Raw genomic sequence first — 18,851 nt, 5'->3', positions numbered from 1 at the left:
ATTGGCAACATTATTGCCACTCCACCTATTCAAGCAAGTTTGATACAATAAAAAACGCATTACTGTCACGCCTGACACCTAAACAAAAAATAGGCAAGTCCTTGTATGAAGTGGATATCAGAAGCACATTACGGAGAATATGGCTACTCAAGATTCTACTGCCTTTGCAAGCTATGCTTATTTCATGAGAGCATGAGGCTATAGACACCAAATTGCAGTAGTCTGTTAGACTCCATGCAGTAATGCAATTACTTAAGGAAGCAGATTCACATGTAAGAAATATTACTAATACTAGGCAGGGAGCCGTGTTACCATAGCAAGAGAGGAGTGGTTCCAGAGAATTAAGACACAAATTCGCACAAGGCTGGCAACATGCGATGTGAGGAATAATGCGATCCACAGACATGACGTGGAAAACTGATTAAACAAGCTTTAGCAGAAGCAGCGTACTACTCATGATAGAAAACTGTTCACCTGAGGTTCTTAGCCTCATGAGGACAGCATATGAACATATCATATAACAGCGGCACATCACTGAAGGACATATGCTGGTTTCATGACAAATTCAGAGCAAAAGCACACGGTGTTTTCCCTTGCAATTTCATGTAATAGCAACAGCGATGAACGACAAAACTCAGCAGACTGCAGCTACAAGGTGTAAAGGCCCAGGATAACAATTCATTTTCTCTGTTTAAGGCCCAAAGGATTTATGTGCCTGATAGGGGGTACGGTTATGGCTTTCTGGTAGACTCTGGTTCTGCAGTAAGCAGCGTACCATGGGAACATTCCCACTCAGACAGAAAACCAAGGACATTACTACTTGCTGTTAATGACACCAGTGCATCATTGTGGAACATGTCATCTCACAATAGATTTTGGATTGCAGTGCACTTTCACATAGAATTTTGTGATAGCAGATATATCTGTGCCAATTACTGGGGCAGATTTCCTTTGCCACCACAAACTTTCACTAGATTTAGCAAAAGGAACGATTAGTTGTTCTGTTACTCGACATTTAGTGCAGAGGCATATGGACAATTTAGGTGCAACAGTTCAGGAAGATAAAAGAAAACTTTTGACAAAAATTGTAATCAATACAGAAGAGATTAGAAGACGTAATAGGGAATCATCAAGAACAGTTGGACAGCATACACATGGGACTACCAGCCTTGCAGTATCAGCAGCAGCAGCCTCAACCTCAGGTGGAGCAGCATATATTGAAAGAGACAAAATACACTGGTCAGTATAGTGCAAGTCACCAAGATCAAGATTTTACCTGGTATTGGCAAAGGGAAATATGTGGTCAATCCAAAATGCAGACAAAATGCATTTGGAAGTTTGTTCAGGGGACAAAGCATTACACTTATACATTGCAAGGTCCCTTAATCGATGCCAAGACAACAAGACTTGCACCAGATAGATGTCAGGCAACTAAACAACTGCAAACAAATTTTTCGCTTCAGCATAGTTTGGCCTTCTGCTAGTAACTGGGCATTGCTGATCCATTTAGTACCTAAGAAGAACAGCTCTACAGTTCTTATAGATTGTGTGGAGCTTATAGATCATATAGCTCCTGTAATACCAGATAGGTATCCTTTTTCCAACTTACAGAATTTCTCACAAGTTCTGGGAAATGCAAATACGTTTAGCACGACAGATTCCAAAAGGGCCTACTGTCGAATTCCAATGGCACTAAAAGACATTCCAAAAATGGTAATTATCATGCACTTTGGCCTTTTTGAATTGATGCAAATGCCTTACAGGTTAAACAATGCAAGCCAGACATGACAGTGTTGAATCAGCTCAATTAGGAGAGGTTACATTTTGTTTTTGTTATCTGGATGCTGTACAGATTTTCTCAAAGTCAACAGAAGAGCATGAAAGACATCTAAAAATTATTTTTGACACTCTGAAGATACATCGTGTCATGGTCTATGAAGAGAAGTGTCAACTTCGGAAAAACGAGGTAACCTTTTTGGGTCATTCTGTAACTAAATCAGGTACTAGACCCACAGCTGATAGGATTGAAACTATCTGCTCCAGTCCTAGATCTACAACCTTCAAAGAGATGCAATGATTTCTTGGAACTGTCACCTTTCACATGAGACATCTGCCTCAAGTAGTACAGTTGCAGCCACTTTTGACAGATGCCTTGACAGGTTGGTTTAAGGATTAAAGGGACCAAAGTATGAGGTCATGAGTCCCTCCTACCTGGAACAAGCAAAGCAACAAAACTACCCATCAAAGAAGGGCCTAGTGCTTGAATCCCAAGGAAAGAAAACCCCAAGGTATACTGAAGGTCAAAATAGCCTAGAAAAAGGACCAGGGAAGAAGGAAAGGGGGAAAAGAAGAAAAGAGAGTGAGGTGCCACATCCTGGGAGCAGCCAGAGGCCCTGAAGGGCAGGAACTCTGATGGGGGCATACCACCCCACCTAACAATACACTGTAAAAACTAGTAACATGGACAGGCCAAGAGAAGTACACACACACACACACACACACACACACACACACACACACACACAAAAGCAGAGGATGAACACCAAATCAGACAGAATACATGAAAAAGGGAAAAGAGCAAAAGAATGGGTAAGGCAAGTGCTGGCGCAGACAGCCAAGCCTAGATAGCCATTGCTCCTTTGGGGCAGAGGAGGCAGCAGGGCATCCTATCAACCCCAAAAAAGGCTGACAAAGCTAAGGTAATTACCCTTAGAGAGAGTGGCTAAAACCCCATTCACAAACTAACAGTAATACGAGGTCAGCTACTGAGGCATCATCTGCTAACACCAGGGGTTGTGAGTCAGGAAGATAAAGAATCTGCCACAAGGTGGCCAGATTAGTACAGTCCATCAAAATGTGGACCTCCATCAAACGGGTAATATGACAACAGTGGAATGTATCCTCATGATGAAGGAGATGGCAGCCAGTTATGGCCAATGTGAAGCTGACAAAGAACAATGGAATCCTTGTGAGAGGCCCGTACAGAGGATCTCCACAAATCTGTGGTCCCCATTATTGCCAGTAGTTTGGCAAATTCAGAGTGTGTCACTCTGTCTTCTAAATCCTTAAAACTTGAAAGCATAATACTGATCAAAAATCCTGTGCCAGAATACCAATTTCAAGAGGCAGCTTGCTGATAGCCACTTTGGCCAACCTGTCAGCAAGTTTGTTCCCAGGGGTTCCAATTTGATCTGGGGTCCAGACAAAGACCTCCATCATCCACATTGCTTGAGGGCAAAAAGGACATTCTGGATAGTCAGGATGACAGAATGCGATGGTAACACTGATCAAGAGCTTGTAAACTGCTTAGTGAGTCACTCCAGATGAGGAAGGACTCACCAGTGCAGGAACAGATATGCTAAAGAGCACAAGAGATGGCTACCAACTCAGCAGTGGAAACACTGCGCTGAGAATCGAGAAGATTTGGCAGCGGAGGTCCTCAGGTGGAGCCAAGTCTTTCAATCTTGTGACAGGTGATAGCCAACAAAAAAGGCATACAAATCTGTGTTAGTAAAGGTCCACCTGGAAGGGCATCCAGGTTTGTGATGCTGAAGGAAAGATAAAACAATCCGAAAATGATTACTGTCATACAGATCAGCATGAACTTCATTAACTTCCCATTTAATGGAGGGGAGGAATCAAGAGCTACAAATGGAAAGATCAAGACCAAGTAAGTGCCTTGTGCCACACTAAAATATGTGGGAACTCTCCAGTGTTGAGGAGGCAGAGATAAATCCTAGTGTTGAGGAGACAGAGATCAAGCCCTGCCAGCAGGTCTTCAACAGTCCTGCATTGGTCAGTGGTTGTGGTCACAGTACCACACCACAGAGGGTTTCGGAATTAAAATCCACAAGGGGAAGGACGGGAGGAGGGAGCTGCTGAAGGAGGGCAAGAAGAGCAGGTAGTGTAGGAGACTGGTCTGAGGCCAGATAAAAATTGCATATTATTACTGCAGAGTATAAACAGACGCAAATGGCCATCACTTCCAGTGCACTTTGAAGAGGAACCCAGCAACTAACAATGTCTGTGCAGCCCAATGTACAGACACCACCACAGACTTGCAACAGGCCAACCAGATTCCAGCAGAAGGATTGGAAACCACAAAGAGTCAGAGATTGAGTTTCCATGAAATGAGATTCCTGCAATACAACACAAACAGCACTCTATCTTCAGGCCACAAGTGGCCCACAAGGACCATCCAACTGCCATGTCATCCTTGGCTGAGGATGTGGACAGGAGGGGCGTGTAGTCAGCACACCGCCCTCCCGGTCGTTATGATAGTTTTCTTTGACTGGAGCCCCTACTATTCGGTCGAGTAGCTCCTCAATTGGCATCACAAGGCTGAGTGCACCCCGAAAAATGGCAACAGCGCATGGTGGCCCAGATGGTCACCCATCCAAGTGCTGGCCACACCCAACAGCGCTTAACTTTGGTGATCTGATGGGAACCGGTGCATCCACTGTGGCAAGGCCATTACCCAATACAATGCAAGCTACAGAGTAAAGAGAAAGAAGAGACTGCAATTCGAGAAGGTGACAGTAGTATGTCCAATTCCATTGGAGAAAAGTGGTAGAAGAACCCTGATGGATGTCAAACAGGCCAGAATCAATTATTGTGCAAAGATAGTGTCTGTCACTGGTAAGGATGGAGTGAAGTTCATGAATGAAAGATTGGACCCTGATGAAGAGGGAGGGGGTGACATCCTCTGTGATACCATGTGGGCCTCGTCCTGGGATTTACACATCTCCTTTTTCTCCTTTGGAGGGCGAGAAGAGGTGTAGTTGGGAAGAGAGCAGGTCACAGCAATTTCAAGATCTGAAAGAGAATGAGTTCCACTGAGGCCCATCGAGTGCAGGTCACAGATTCCACTTGAAATAACAGGCTTCTTTTTCTGGAGACGCTGGGGAAGGGCTCCTAGAGAGAGTCCGATCCCCAGTGGGAGCCAGAAAAGAGGGTTTCTTCTCTGGCTAAGGAGAAGGGGGGGTTTTGTGAAAGAAGGGAACAGGAACCACAGGGAAGAGGAAACGGAAGGTGGGCATGTTGGGGGTAAGGAGGAGGAGGAAAAGATGCAACAGAAGCAAAGGCCACAGAGTATGATAGATGGTTGAGAGTTTTGAATTCTTGAATCTTCCTCTTCCTTTTATAGATGAGGCAATTTGGTGAGTGAGGAGAATGTGAGCCGCAACAATTTACACACTTGGGTAGTGGGGTGCAGGGACTTCCCACATGGATAGAGCGGCCGCAGTCACCACAAATAGGAATCACCTCTCATCGTGAAGATGTGACTAAAACAGACACTCTGGAAGCAGCACATGGGAGGTGAGGTATGGGGCTTCACACTGCAACAGTGAACCTTAAATCTGATTTCTTCTTGAAGGGTATGCCTGTTGAATGCCCGGATGAAAGTGCTGGTATAAACATCTTTGTCCTTAGGACCTCTCTGGGCTCGCTGTGAAAAATTAATGCTGCATTGTGTCAGATTAGTCCAGAGTTCCTCATCACACTGAAGAAGGAGGTCCATGTGGAAAACAATGTCCTATGTCATAGTTAGGAACTAGTGAGGAGTAATGCTCACTGGGATGTCTCCTAAGCACTCGCAAGCACAAAAGGAAGCCAACTGACAGGCAGAGGAGGTTTTAATAAGTAAGGAACCAGATCCCATCTTACTAACAGATCAACTTTACCAAACTTATCTTCAATTTGTTCAACAAAAAGGAGCAATTTGGTAGTGGTAAAAGTCTCCCATCTGTCCTGGAATAAACCAAGTAACTGGCAGAGAGTTTTGTCCCAAACCAGAGGGCCTGGCCCTCCTTCCAGGGAGTGGCCAGGCAGGATAAGGATGATAGAGCAAAAGCAAAAGCAATGAGAGATTCATTCCTGTCTGAAGATATGGCCGCAGAAGATTTGCTAGAAGTGCGAAGTGTGCCCTGGTATTGATGACAAACCGCTGGCAACACTATCTGCTGTAAAATATCTATGAAGAAAGTGGCTTATAAGGTGCTCATTCCACTGATTATTGAGTATTGTCAATCTGTTCCCTACCAGGTAGGACTGATAGAATAGATAGAGAAGATACAACTAAGAGCAGCACATTTCTTCACTGGATCATTTAGCCAGCACGAGAGCATTACGGAGATGCTCCACAAAGTGCATTGGCAGACATTATAAGAAAGGCACTGTGCGTCACAGAGAGATTAACTATTGACATTTCGAAACAGCACTTTCTGGGAAGAGTCAGACAACATATTACTTCCCCCACATACATCTCGCATAATGATCACGAGTAGAAAATTCAAGAAATTAGAACCATTACAGAGGCTTATCAACAATCATTCTTCCCATGCACTATTTGCGAGTGGAAAAGTGTTAGAGGGTTCAGTTGGTGATACAAAAGGACCCTCCACCACACACCATTAAGTGGCTTGCAGAGTATGATGTAGATGTACATGCACCACCCACTCTGACTGGGGGCTCACCCCAGTGCTGCCACCCAGGCACAGCAAGTGCCACCTGGAACTGCAGTCGTCAGGAGTTCTGATGCCTCCAAAAGATCAAAAGATGAGCAACGACTCCTAGGCATGCACAAGGCAGTGACAGCTCAGGTACCTCTTTGTTGTCAGGGGGCTTATCCAGATGCCTACATACCAGCCCACCACACGGACTGGGAACTGTGCTAGTCAGCTAGCAGGTGGGGAAGGGGTGGGAGAGGCTATGGTGGGAAAGGAAGGGGGAAAGGAGGAGGGGGGGAGAGGAACACACACCAGAAACTGTAGGGAGAGAGCTCTTCCCCATATGCCTCACACTATGGAGACAATTTAGAAAGGGAGGTCAAACCTCAAGAAGTACGCAAAAAAATAAATAAATAAACAAATAAATAAACTGAAAAGGGAAAGTGGAAACGTAAGACAAGACTGTAAAAGAACAGCAGAACCAAGGAAACAGCCAGTTCATTGTAAAGGGAAACACCGAGGGAGAAAGAGGGACAGGAGGGGGGAAGATAGGATGGGAAAGGGTGGGTAAGGGGAAGAGAAAACGGCATGGGAGAGAAGAGAGGCTGCAATAGCTCAGGGCCCAAGCACACCACACACATGTCCACAAGAGAGCTGTGGGCCCCCTGGGGGGGGGGGGGGGGGGAGGCACCTTTATGGAGAAGATAATCATGGGGAATGTGCGCTGAAGTGGAAAGATGGTATGCAACAAGCTTTTGGGAAGATTAAATGCAGCTTAGCACATACAGTAGAGCTGCCCCTTTAACTATGACGGCATATGCAAGCGATGTCAATGTTGGAGCATTTTTACATCAGACATACCCATTGAGATTCTTTTTTAAAAAAACTAACGTGGCTCAACAAAAATGGTCAGTGCTTGACAGGGAATTGCTCACACTTTATGAGGCAGTCAGGTACTTTAAGGCGGAGATCGAAGGATGAAATTTCACAGCATTGCTGGACCACCATCACCTGGTGGATGGAATAATAAATCTTAGCAAAGATTGTTTAACTTGACGTTTTTGGTACCTGAACTTAATCAACCAATTCTCAGCAGATATGGCACACATTAGAGGGATGGATAATACTGTGGCAGACTATATTTCCAGAATAAATTCACTGTCAATATGCCTTGACACCAATGACTTCACAGCAGCCCAAGAAAATGGTGAGAAACTATAACAGTTGTTATGAAACAACATAATGAGTCTAAAATTTGGATGCAGGTGAATGATTGATACAGCAGACACTTCATGGTGTGGCATATCACAAGGGTGAGCCAGACCTTCATGCCTAAAAGGTGTATACAAACAATCTTTCAGTAAGTGCATGGATTATTGCATCTGGGAATAAACCCATCTAACAGACTAGTGATGTTTTGTGTACCCGAACATGAAAAACAATTGTAATGTTTGGACTCAAGCTCGTGTAGACTGTCAAAAGAGCAAAACAGAAAGACACGCGAGCTCTGCTTTAGGCATGTTCGATGTTCCAGCTGACCATTTACAGCATGTTCACCTCCACATGAGAGTCTTTTAAATACATTTTATCTGCCACTGAGAAGATGACAAGTGGGAGGAACCCACTCTGTTACCAGACATCACAACCAGAGACCACAGTGAAAGCATTCATTGAAGTGGTCTTGCCCTGTGGCCATCACATCTGATCATGGCCGAGAATTTGAGTAAGCCCTGTTCATGAACCTCTGTAAAATGTGCAGAGGGAAACACTTTAAAAACAACTGCTTATCACCCCAATAGCAACAGGCTGGTAGAGTGGTGGTACCACACATTAAAGGCAGCATTAACATGTCTTGGGGTTGAGGAACAGGGATCTCTCCCTCTGATTTTATTAAGAGTCAGGTCACCATTCAAAGATGACTGAAAAGCATCATCAGTAGAATTTCTATATGGACAAGCTCTAAACCTTGCAGAAAAGTTCATTGGACCAGCAGTCTTACTAGAGTCCGTGGAGTTGCTAGAATTAGTACAATGTGTTAAGCTTCATATTTCCAATATTCACACTGCTCCTCTTTTCAGCAAAAATGGTTGTCGCGCAAGTGGGCAATCCCCAATGCTGGAATGTATGATGTGTTGTCGACCCTGCAGGTGTAACATCATGACATATCAACATCCATCTCTGCAGTTAGTTTCTCAGTAAAACTGTGTTCCATATAAAAAATTAAAAACTGGTGTTTTAGGATTTGCATGTGTTCTCTGACAAAGAGTCTTTCCCATCTAATTCTGAGAAAACTGTATGATTAAAAAAAAATTGGTTCTTTCACAACTTACAGTCTCACATTACAGCATGATCATGAACTGGCTCTCTTTTCAATACTAATCATACTTACCATGACACTTCAAGATTAAGTAAGATGACAGTCATGTGTGCATGATGTGTACTTGTTTGTGTGAATGAATTTGTGTGTTTTTCCTTTTCTGTTGAAGGCTCTGGACGAAAACTGATATGTATGGGTCTTTTCACGTGCCTGTCTGCAACAAACTTAATGTGTCATCTTTACAGTGAGTAGCAATCTATCTTTTCCTTATATTGTCAATATTACAACCTGGAGTTTTCATTTTTTTCTTAAAATGTTTCATTTGTTTTGTCCTCCACTTTGGAACTCAGCACATCTCCAAGCCAAGCTGGCAATCTATGAAACTTCTATTCCTGTGTCTGAGCAGGTATTACATCTGATAAAATCACTGCGATCAGTGCCCCATGTTAAAGGTATGCACTGTCTTTCGACATAGCTTGCCACAGAGAATTAAAAATAACAATCCCACACAACACCCATAACTTTAAATTTGATACCTTTATTTATATCTTTTTAGTTGTTAATGTCATTTGTTGATAAGAAGATGCAGAGATTTTTTTATATATATATATATATTATAAAAACAAAGATGATGTGACTTACCATACGAAAGCGCTGGCAGGTCGATAGAAACACAAACAGACACATACATACATACAAAATTCAAGCTTTCGCTACAAACTGTTGCCTCATCAGGAAAGAGGGAAGGAGAGGGAAAGACGAAAGGAAGTGGGTTTTAAGGGAGAGGGTAAGGAGTCATTCCAATCCCGGGAGTGGAAAGACTTACCTTAGGGGGAAAAAAGGACGGGTATACACTCGCACACACACACATCCATCCACACATATACAGACACAAGCAGACATATTTAAATATAAGGTAAGTCTTTCCGCTCCCGGGATTGGAATGACTCCTTACCCTCTCCCTTAAAACCCACTTCCTTTCGTCTTTCCCTCTCCTTCCCTCTTTCCTGATGAGGCAACAGTTTGTTGCGAAAGCTTGAATTTTGTGTGTATGTATGTGTCTGTTTGTGTTTCTATCGACCTGCCAGCGCTTTCGTATGGTAAGTCACATCATCTTTGTTTTTAAATATATTTTTCCCACGTGGAATGTTTCCCTCTATTATATTGATACAGGGTGTTTCAAAAATGACCGGTATAATTGAAACGGCAATAAAAACTAAACGAGCAGCGATAGAAATACACCGTTTGTTGCAATATGCTTGGGACAACAGTACATTTTCAGGCAGACAAACTTTCGAAATTACAGTAGTTACAATTTTCAACAACAGATGGCGCTGCGGTCTGGGAAACTCTATAGTACGAAATTTTCCACCTATCCACCATGCGTAGCAATAATATGGCGTAGTCTCTGAATGAAATTACCCGAAACCTTTGACAACGTGTCTGGCGGAATGGCTTCACATGCAGATGAGATGTACTGCTTCAGCTGTTCAATTGTTTCTGGATTCTGGCGGTACACCTGGTCTTTCAAGTGTCCCCACAGAAAGAAGTCACAGGGGTTCATGTCTGGCGAATAGGGAGGTCAATCCACGCCGCCTCCTGTATGTTTCGGATAGCCCAAAGCAATCACACGATCATCGAAATATTCATTCAGGAAATTAAAGACGTCGGCCGTGCGATGTGGCCGGGCACCATCTTGCATAAACCACGAGGTGTTCGCAGTGTCGTCTAAGGCAGTTTGTACCGCCACAAATTCACGAAGAATGTCCAGATAGCGTGATGCAGTAATCGTTTCGGATCTGAACAATGGGCCAATGATTCCTTTGGAAGAAATGGCGGCCCAGACCAGTACTTTTTGAGGATGCAGGGACGATGGGACTGCAACATGGGGCTTTTCGGTTCTCCGTATGCGCCAGTTCTGTTTATTGACGAAGCCGTCCAGGTAAAAATAAGCTTCGTCAGTAAACCAAATGCTGCCCACATGCATATCGCCGTCATCAATCCTGTGCACTATATCGTTAGTGAATGTCTCTCGTGCAGCAATGGTAGCAGCGCTGAGGGGTTGCCGCGTTTGAATTTTGTATGGATAGAGGTGTAAACTCTGGCGCATGAGACGATATGTGGACCGCAGCTGCAACACGGCGAACGGAAACCCGAGGCCACTGTTGGATCACCTGCTGCGCGTTGCCCTCTGTGGTTGCCGTACGCGGTCGCCCTACCTTTCCAGCACGTTCATCCGTCACGTTCCCAGTCCGTTGAAATTTTTCAAACAGATCCTTTATTGTATTGCTTTTCGGTCCTTTGGTTATATTAAACCTCCGTTGAAAACTGCGCCTTGTTGCAACAACACTGTGTTCTAGGCGGTGGAATTCCAACACCAGAAAAATCCTCTGTTCTAAGGAATAAACCATGTTGTCTACAGCAGACTTGCATGTTGTGAACAGCACATGCTTACAGCAGAAAGACGACGTACAGAATGGCGCACCCACAGACTGCGTTGTCTTCTATATCTTTCACAACACTTGCCGCGCCATCTGTTGTTGAAAATTGTAACTACTGTAATTTCGAAAGTTTGTCTGCCTGAAAATGTACTGCTGTCCCAAGCATATTGCAACAAACGGTGTATTTCTATCGCTGCTCATTTAGTTTCTATTGCCGTTTCAAATATACCGGTAATTTTTGAAACACCCTGTGTGTATGTGTGTGTGTATATATATATATATAATGGAAGGAAACATTCCACGTGGGAAAAATTATATATATATATATATATATATATATATATATATATATATATATATATATATATATATATATATATATATATATATATATATATAAAAAAACAAAGATGAGGTGACTTACCGAACAAAAGCGCTGGCAGGTCGATAGACACACAAACAAACACAAACATACACACAAAATTCAAGCTTTCGCAACAAACTGTTGCCTCATCAGGAAAGAGGGAAGGAGAGGGGAAGACGAAAGGAAGTGGGTTTTAAGGGAGAGGGTAAGGAGTCATTCCAATCCGTCTGCTTGTGTCTGTATGTGTGGATGGATATGTGCGTGTGCGAGTGTATACCTGTCCTTTTTTCCCCCTAAGGTAAGTCTTTCCGCTCCCGGGATTGGAATGACTCCTTACCCTCTCCCTTAAAACCCACTTCCTTTCGTCTTCCCCTCTCCTTCCCTCTTTCCTGATGAGGCAACAGTTTGTTGCGAAAGCTTGAATTTTGTGTGTATGTTTGTGTTTGTTTGTGTGTCTATCGACCTGCCAGCGCTTTTGTTCGGTAAGTCACCTCATCTTTGTTTTTATATATAATTTTTCCCACGTGGAATGTTTCCTTCCATTATATATATATGCTGTGACTTACCAAACGAGAAAGCACTGGTAGATAGACACAATAAAAAACACACACACAAATTTCAAGCTTTTGCAACCCACTGTTGCTTCATCAGGAAAGAGGGAAGGAGAGGTAAAGACGAAAGGATGTAGGTTTTAAGGTAGAGGGTAAGGAGTCATTCCAATCCCGGGAGCGGAAAGACTTACCTTAGGGGGAAAAAGGGACAGGTATACACTCGCACACGCACACGCACACGCACACGCACACGCACACACGCACACACACACACACACACACACACACACACACACACACACACACACACACATATCATCCGCACATATACAGACACAAGCAGACATGTGTACAGGAAAAGAGTTCGGGCACAGATGTCAGTCGAGGTGGAAGTACAGAGGCAAAGATGTTGCTGAGTGACAAGTGATGTACAAGGGACGGCAACTTGAAATTAGCAGAGGTTGAGGCCTGGTGGGTAACGGGAAGAGAGGATATATTGAAGAGCAAGTTCCCATCTCCGGAGTTCTGATAGGTTGGTGTCAGTGGGAAGTATCCAGATAACCCGGACAGTGTAACACTGTGCCATGATGTGCTGGCCGTGCACCAAGGCATGTTTAACCACAGGGTGATCCTCATTACCAACAAACACTGTCTGCCTGTGTCCGTTCATGCGAATGGACAGTTTGTTGCTGGTCATTCCCACATTCCCACATAGAAGGCTTCACAGTGTAGGCAGGTCAGTTGGTAAATCACGTGGGTGCTTTCACACGTGGCTCTGCCTTTGATCGTGTACGGTCGTGTGAAGTATGAGCTCCAAAGTAAGTTATAATTTGCCGGTCTTAGCAGTGCTACATGTTTCAAAAGTGTTTTAAAGTGAAGGCATATTTATGCCTGTGTGTTTTTTTTAGAAAAAAACAGAGTTTTTAAAATAATTTTGTGTATGAGAAAAGACAGATTCCACGTGGCATATTGAGCAGATTGGTGACTAAAAACTTGAGTGCATTAGACACCGATAAACTTAACAGTATGGCGAGCATTTTCATTTAAGAACAATCCATGCTTAGTAACTGTTCAAATTTCAGGAAATACATCACCATAAATTTATAAACTTGCAGTAAAGGATGAGCCAGACAATAGGGGATTTTACTTTATTATTTGAGCTTTCAAACGGTAACTTCATTTTTACATTACAGCCAAGCCACGGCCGGCAGCGTTAGCTGCCTGTAAATTCTTTTGTCCACGGTCTAGTAACAGGAAGTCAGCACCAAGGAAGGGCAACTTGATCATGCACCTCCCTCATGTGCTTATGAGGTAACGCCGTTCCAGGCGTCGCTCAGCAGGCAATGCTATGGAAAGTTCCATTGCCGCCCCCGTGGGTTTCTCGGTCCCGACCAATCAGGAATGAGGAAGCCACGTGGTGCATCGAATATACCCAGCCACCCCTCGCTGGGCCCGCTCTCTTGTATTCTTGCTCGCCCACGAGTCGGACGCATGCCCTGTAGCAGCGTAGACCTTCCCGCTTCTCGTGGTGCTGCGGCACTCTGGACTTAGTTTCGGCAGACAACAACTTTCATTAGCTTTGCGAACTATGTTTTGCCAAACTCTACGCTCTGGCTCACCATCACCTCCCTAGGCCTATGTTACACCTTTTTAACATGCTTTTGCCAATAAATGGCCTTTATCTAAAAATTATCCTATTCATTTCATAATGCCCACCGCCTGCCCATATGCCCATCCTGTACATTGCTAACGTGGATGAAAGGGTTTGCGCATGACTGTGTTAAGATTAGCACGAGCTTGGCAGCGAATATGTACATCTCAAGGTTCAGAATATACCAAAGTTTTGCAAGTATTTCCACTTTCATTCAAAATTAAGACCTTTTCCTGATTCTTAGAATAGTTACGTTGTATGCATCCTGGTACAAGTTGCAGTATGGTAGATTTCTGCTTGGCTTTCCTACCGGCTATCTGCTGCAACGAGTTCACAGGTAGGTGCAGGTAATGGGTGAACGAAACTGCGCTGCTGCTCCGTGTTCAAGAATTTCCGCAAATGTGTTCAATTGTGTTGTTGTGTTCACATTTTCAGCCACATGAAAGTTCTTGGCAATTTCTCTTTTCAGCGTGGTTTGGGTGATCCATTCATGTGTTGTTCCAACATGCATTTTATTCCTTGATCTTCTTCACCTGCAATGTTTTCAGTAGGTTTTTGGTGTCTTTCTCATCTTTCTGTGTACCATGTCTGTTCAATGACCAGAGCCAGCATTCCCTCAGGCCTTTCCACTCTACAGTCAAGCAATATCAGACCTGCAATGGAAGCATCTCTCTGTCCACTCATGTTCCACCATATAGCAGAGATGCTACGGAGCAGCTCTCTGCTCATTCAGATTCTAGTCTTTCTCTCAGTGTTTGAGTGGGCGTGATCAAGACAAATGTTTGGATGGGGCATCCACAAGTTTGTGTGTGGCAATCTGGGCCACGTTCCATCACACTTGTTTTGCAATGTTGTCATGCTGTACAGCACTCCATTGTTGTTGCCAGTGTTCCCAATGGAAGTCCTTCTTGCTGGAGCTCGCCCTTGGACATGGCAACATCAGATGCTGATCCTCTCATCACCAGCACTGTTGCAGCTGGCTCTCCTGTTCTTGCCAGCCCTGTTGGCGACCTCACCACCAGCCGTTGCACTGCCAACCCTGCCACACTCGTTCTGCAGCCAGTCCAGCTATCACGGCTATCATATGTTCTTCTGGGCCTTAGGATGTGATTTCTTAGACACCTCACACCGCCAGCCCTATCTCTGCCCAGTCTTCCCCTCGCTGTCTATGGGGAACAGTGGACACAACTTGCTTCTATAATTGGGATTATTTTTTTGTGTCCTTTACTGGTCCAGTTCTTCACTTGCAAATTGTTTGATTGTCCTGTTATTTCATTACAGACTGCTCTGGTGGTGGCAAGGTGCCTCCACCCTTTGGTGCTGTACTTCTCTGAGATGGTTGCAGCATTTCTCATAAGGGGAGAGGAGTGTAGTATATGTAGGGTTCGGTTCCTGTATATTCGACCACCACACCCTTGGATGTGCTTCCTGTTCGAGACACGGCTCCCACTTACCTTGAGAGGTTGCTGGTCAACAAAAGATTCATTAGGCTGTTTACCATCAAGACTCCTGCAGCTGCCACAGCATCTGGGGGTGCAAGTTGCACCAATGCGCAGGTCACAGTAAGCAGCACTGCAGTTGAAGGTATCTAGTTGCATGTGTGAGATCTTATGTCCTTTTGACAACACACCTGTATTTCTTCACTGACAGGTACTTATTTTGCCAATCAGGCCGTCAACAGACTGTTCCACTTGGGTTCCAGGCTGATTGTCAGCCACCTCAAGTCTGTGTCTGTGCTTCAGACTACAATCACTGCTGCTGCCAATGCCCATTAGACCCTGCCATCCCACGCCTTTGCTGTGATCATCAGCTGCTGTATGTCTGTCAGCCACTACCTTGCCTGGACCTGCACTTGATATCCCATGAGCTCATAACCTCATGGTACAGTGTCACTGGTCATCCATTATACATCCCGGCACATCATCACTTCCGATGATCATGGACTTCATTGTACCCAAGTGTGGACTTTGGTCCTCTAAAGTTTACTGAGTTTAGTTCAAGGTTAATAAAAAAGAATTGTTACTGCAATGGATGAATTCAATCTCAACCAATCACGCCACTTGTATAAGATTCCGTCAAATTTAAATGATGGTTAAAAACTGTAATGTTTGCTTATGACATAAGAATACCATTCAAGTGCTCAAACTCAACACTACCAGACACAGCTTAGAAGATAGTTGAGCAGTGCCTACAATCATATCAAGACTCATATTATGCAAATTCAAACAAGTAATGATGACTTTCTAGTTACAGAAGTATGTACTAAGAGGCAAATAGTAAATGAAATACAGTGTGTAAAACCCTTGTGGAACAGCTGGATGGCAGCACATAGGTAAGCTAATCATTTTGGTGTGTTTTGCACTTTCAACTTGTTGATCTAAAGACAATTGTTCTGTTTATGCATATTTTCATTATGCTGTCCAGTGGAATTATTTTATGGAGCAATACATTTCAAGTAAACAAAATATTTACTAAGCAGAAGTGTTCAGTAAAGATATTTAGAGCAGTGGATAACTGCACGTCCGCCTCCATGTCTGAGTGGCCAGTGCAGCTGACTGCCATGTGGAGAAACTGAGTTCAATTCCTAGTGCTGCCAGGGACTTTTCCTTGTGGGAGGACTGGAACAGCTGTACTCACCCTTGTGAGGCAAATCAAGGAGCTATTTGATTGAGGAGTAATGGCTCCACATCATGAAAACTGACTATGGCTAGAAGAGTAGTGTCCTGACCCTATGACCCTCTATACTGCATCCAATGAAGCCCTTGGCGGAGGATGACATGGAGGTCAGATGCTACTGATGGGCCCGCCAGGGCCTGTGGATGGAGTTTTACATATCAGATAACTGCAAATCTTGCAATGGCCTCTTTAAGCATCTTGAAATTATTATACTTAGTTCCCAGCACGTTTACTCTTTGATGATATTTGGTGTTGATAATAAGTCAGTTCCAGGTGAATTGTGATTTTCATAATCACAATATAAGACATGTATGAATACTTATTTAGAGTTCAGAGTGAAATTATGTACTCTGGGGGCAAAAGACTTCTACAAACTCCCATCTAACACACAGCAAAACATTGGAAAGCCATAGCAATTACAAGGATTCTTATAAACCTACCTCATTAACAAAACTGATTTTCTGGCTTCAATTCCTATTAGTTGCTTTGCAGGTAGCAATGATCATTCTAAAGCTGCATAAGCAGTACGGCATTGTAAACAAACCTCTGTGTATTTATGTACGTATTAAAAACAAACAGGACACAAAAAGTAGCTATTTAACATATTGAGGAAGCAGTACCTTTTTTCTCTTCAGAATAACAGATTTCCTGCTAATTCACTAATTTACTTTTAGTTGACATAAGCACAAATAGTACCAAGCAGTAGAGTGTTAGTTTAATATAGTGTATAAATTAAGTTCCTCCAAGTAGATCCAGTTTTATATAGCTTGACTCTTTTCACATCGTTGAGATACACAGAAGACAATAAATTAATATCTTGTTGACATTAAAATTGTTAGATACCACTATGTAGTAATGCCCGTGGTCTTGCCACAGTGGTAACACCAGTTCCCATTAGATCACAAAGTTAAGAGCTGTCGGACTTCACTAGCACATGGATGGGTGACCATCCATGTCTACAGAGTGCAGTTGGCAAGAGAGATGCACTCAGCCATTGTGAGGCAACTGAGGAGCTACTTGAACTGAGAGATAGTGGTTCAAGTCACAAAAACTGACAACAGCCAGGAGAGAGGTTTGCTGACCACATATCTCTCCGCATATGCATCCAGTGACACCAATCAGCTGCGGATGACACGGCGATTGGTTGGTACCACTGGGCCTTCTAAGGCCTGTTCAGGTGGAGTAAGAAGTAATAATGAGAGGAAGTGGAGAGGAAGTACAGCAAAACAGAAAAGAAGTTAAAATGCAGTACACATATATTGCTACTGCAGCATCCAACTAAAAAATAGAACTCACACAAGATTAGAAACTCATTCTTGAACTCAGTGCTGTCTCAGTTTTTGTTGCCTGTTATTAATGAAACACTCTCCGCTTGTCTCAACTACACTGTCAGAACAGAGACATGTGTATGCTGGCTGCACTGCAACGCTTCTCATATGATTTTAAAGAAACTATTTGTTAAAAAAAAATGATTCTCACAAATCTCATACCATTTCATTAATGGTCATAGTTTTTGTGATACTTCTATTTTAAGTAAGGTGCTGTGCGAAGTTCGAAAAGTTTTAAATGAAACGTGGAGTTGCTAGGACTTTGTGCTTGGTGTATCTTAGATAACATACTGCTGTGTACAAAATAGAGCTAATATTGAATTTTTCTTCAAATTTGAGACAAGATCACCAATCTTGAGAAAATGGATTGTATGTAGTGCACTCAGTTCCAATCATGTGCAAAAATAATACTGTGGAAGTGAAATATCCATAACTTCCCTCACATTTTATATATGGCTCAAGGTACTGAAACAAATTTTTGGTAAATGATAGCAAGCTGAGAATACTGTGTGATATAGCTAACTGTGAAAATTGCTTATCTACTGTGATATATTAGTGACTACAGATTTTTCAGTTAAATAAAGGCCATCATAGGTGGTGAAATAAGACTTAATATGAGTTGATAACAACACAAGCAAAAGACTCACCCTTTTATTTTTATACCAAGCATGAGCTTTTCATAAGTCAATGAATGACTTTACTTAATTGTCTGATTAGTATTAGACTGTTTCAAGATCCTGTTGCAATTGCAATGTTAGTGCATTAGCGAGATGAATTTGTGTAAATCCTGTTGTGTTTTGGGAAAAGAATCTAATTTTAACATGGCAGTAAGAGAAAGAAAAAGAAGAATACAAGACAGGCAAAAATAAATTGCTCCCTCTGTTGAAATTTCAACACAGTCCTGTACTCATTGTGTTTTTAATAATATATGGTAGACCTTGAATTATTGGTCATACTGGTGTAATCCGTTAATGCAACTGTTTTCAGAGAAACTATCTGTAGCTTACAAGTTCTACATGACAGATGTTTATGTAAAGGTTTCAGATGTAGAACTACACCACCCCTACTGCGCTG

The 18,851-nt window shown here is 43.1% G+C and overlaps 1 protein-coding gene and 1 pseudogene across 1 annotated transcript in view; both read right to left on the bottom strand.

Moving 5' to 3' along the window:
• Positions 1-18,851, bottom strand: part of LOC124777570 (DC-STAMP domain-containing protein 2) — a 254,458-nt gene that overhangs the window by 155,817 nt on the left and 79,790 nt on the right. The window lies entirely within an intron of this gene.
• LOC124722961 lies at positions 4,361-4,478 on the bottom strand (annotated as a pseudogene).

The sequence above is a fragment of the Schistocerca piceifrons genome, chromosome 1 (genome assembly GCF_021461385.2).
Source record: "Schistocerca piceifrons isolate TAMUIC-IGC-003096 chromosome 1, iqSchPice1.1, whole genome shotgun sequence".
Lineage (NCBI taxonomy): Eukaryota > Metazoa > Arthropoda > Insecta > Orthoptera > Acrididae > Schistocerca > Schistocerca piceifrons.
This window is presented reverse-complemented; position numbering and strand designations above follow the sequence as displayed.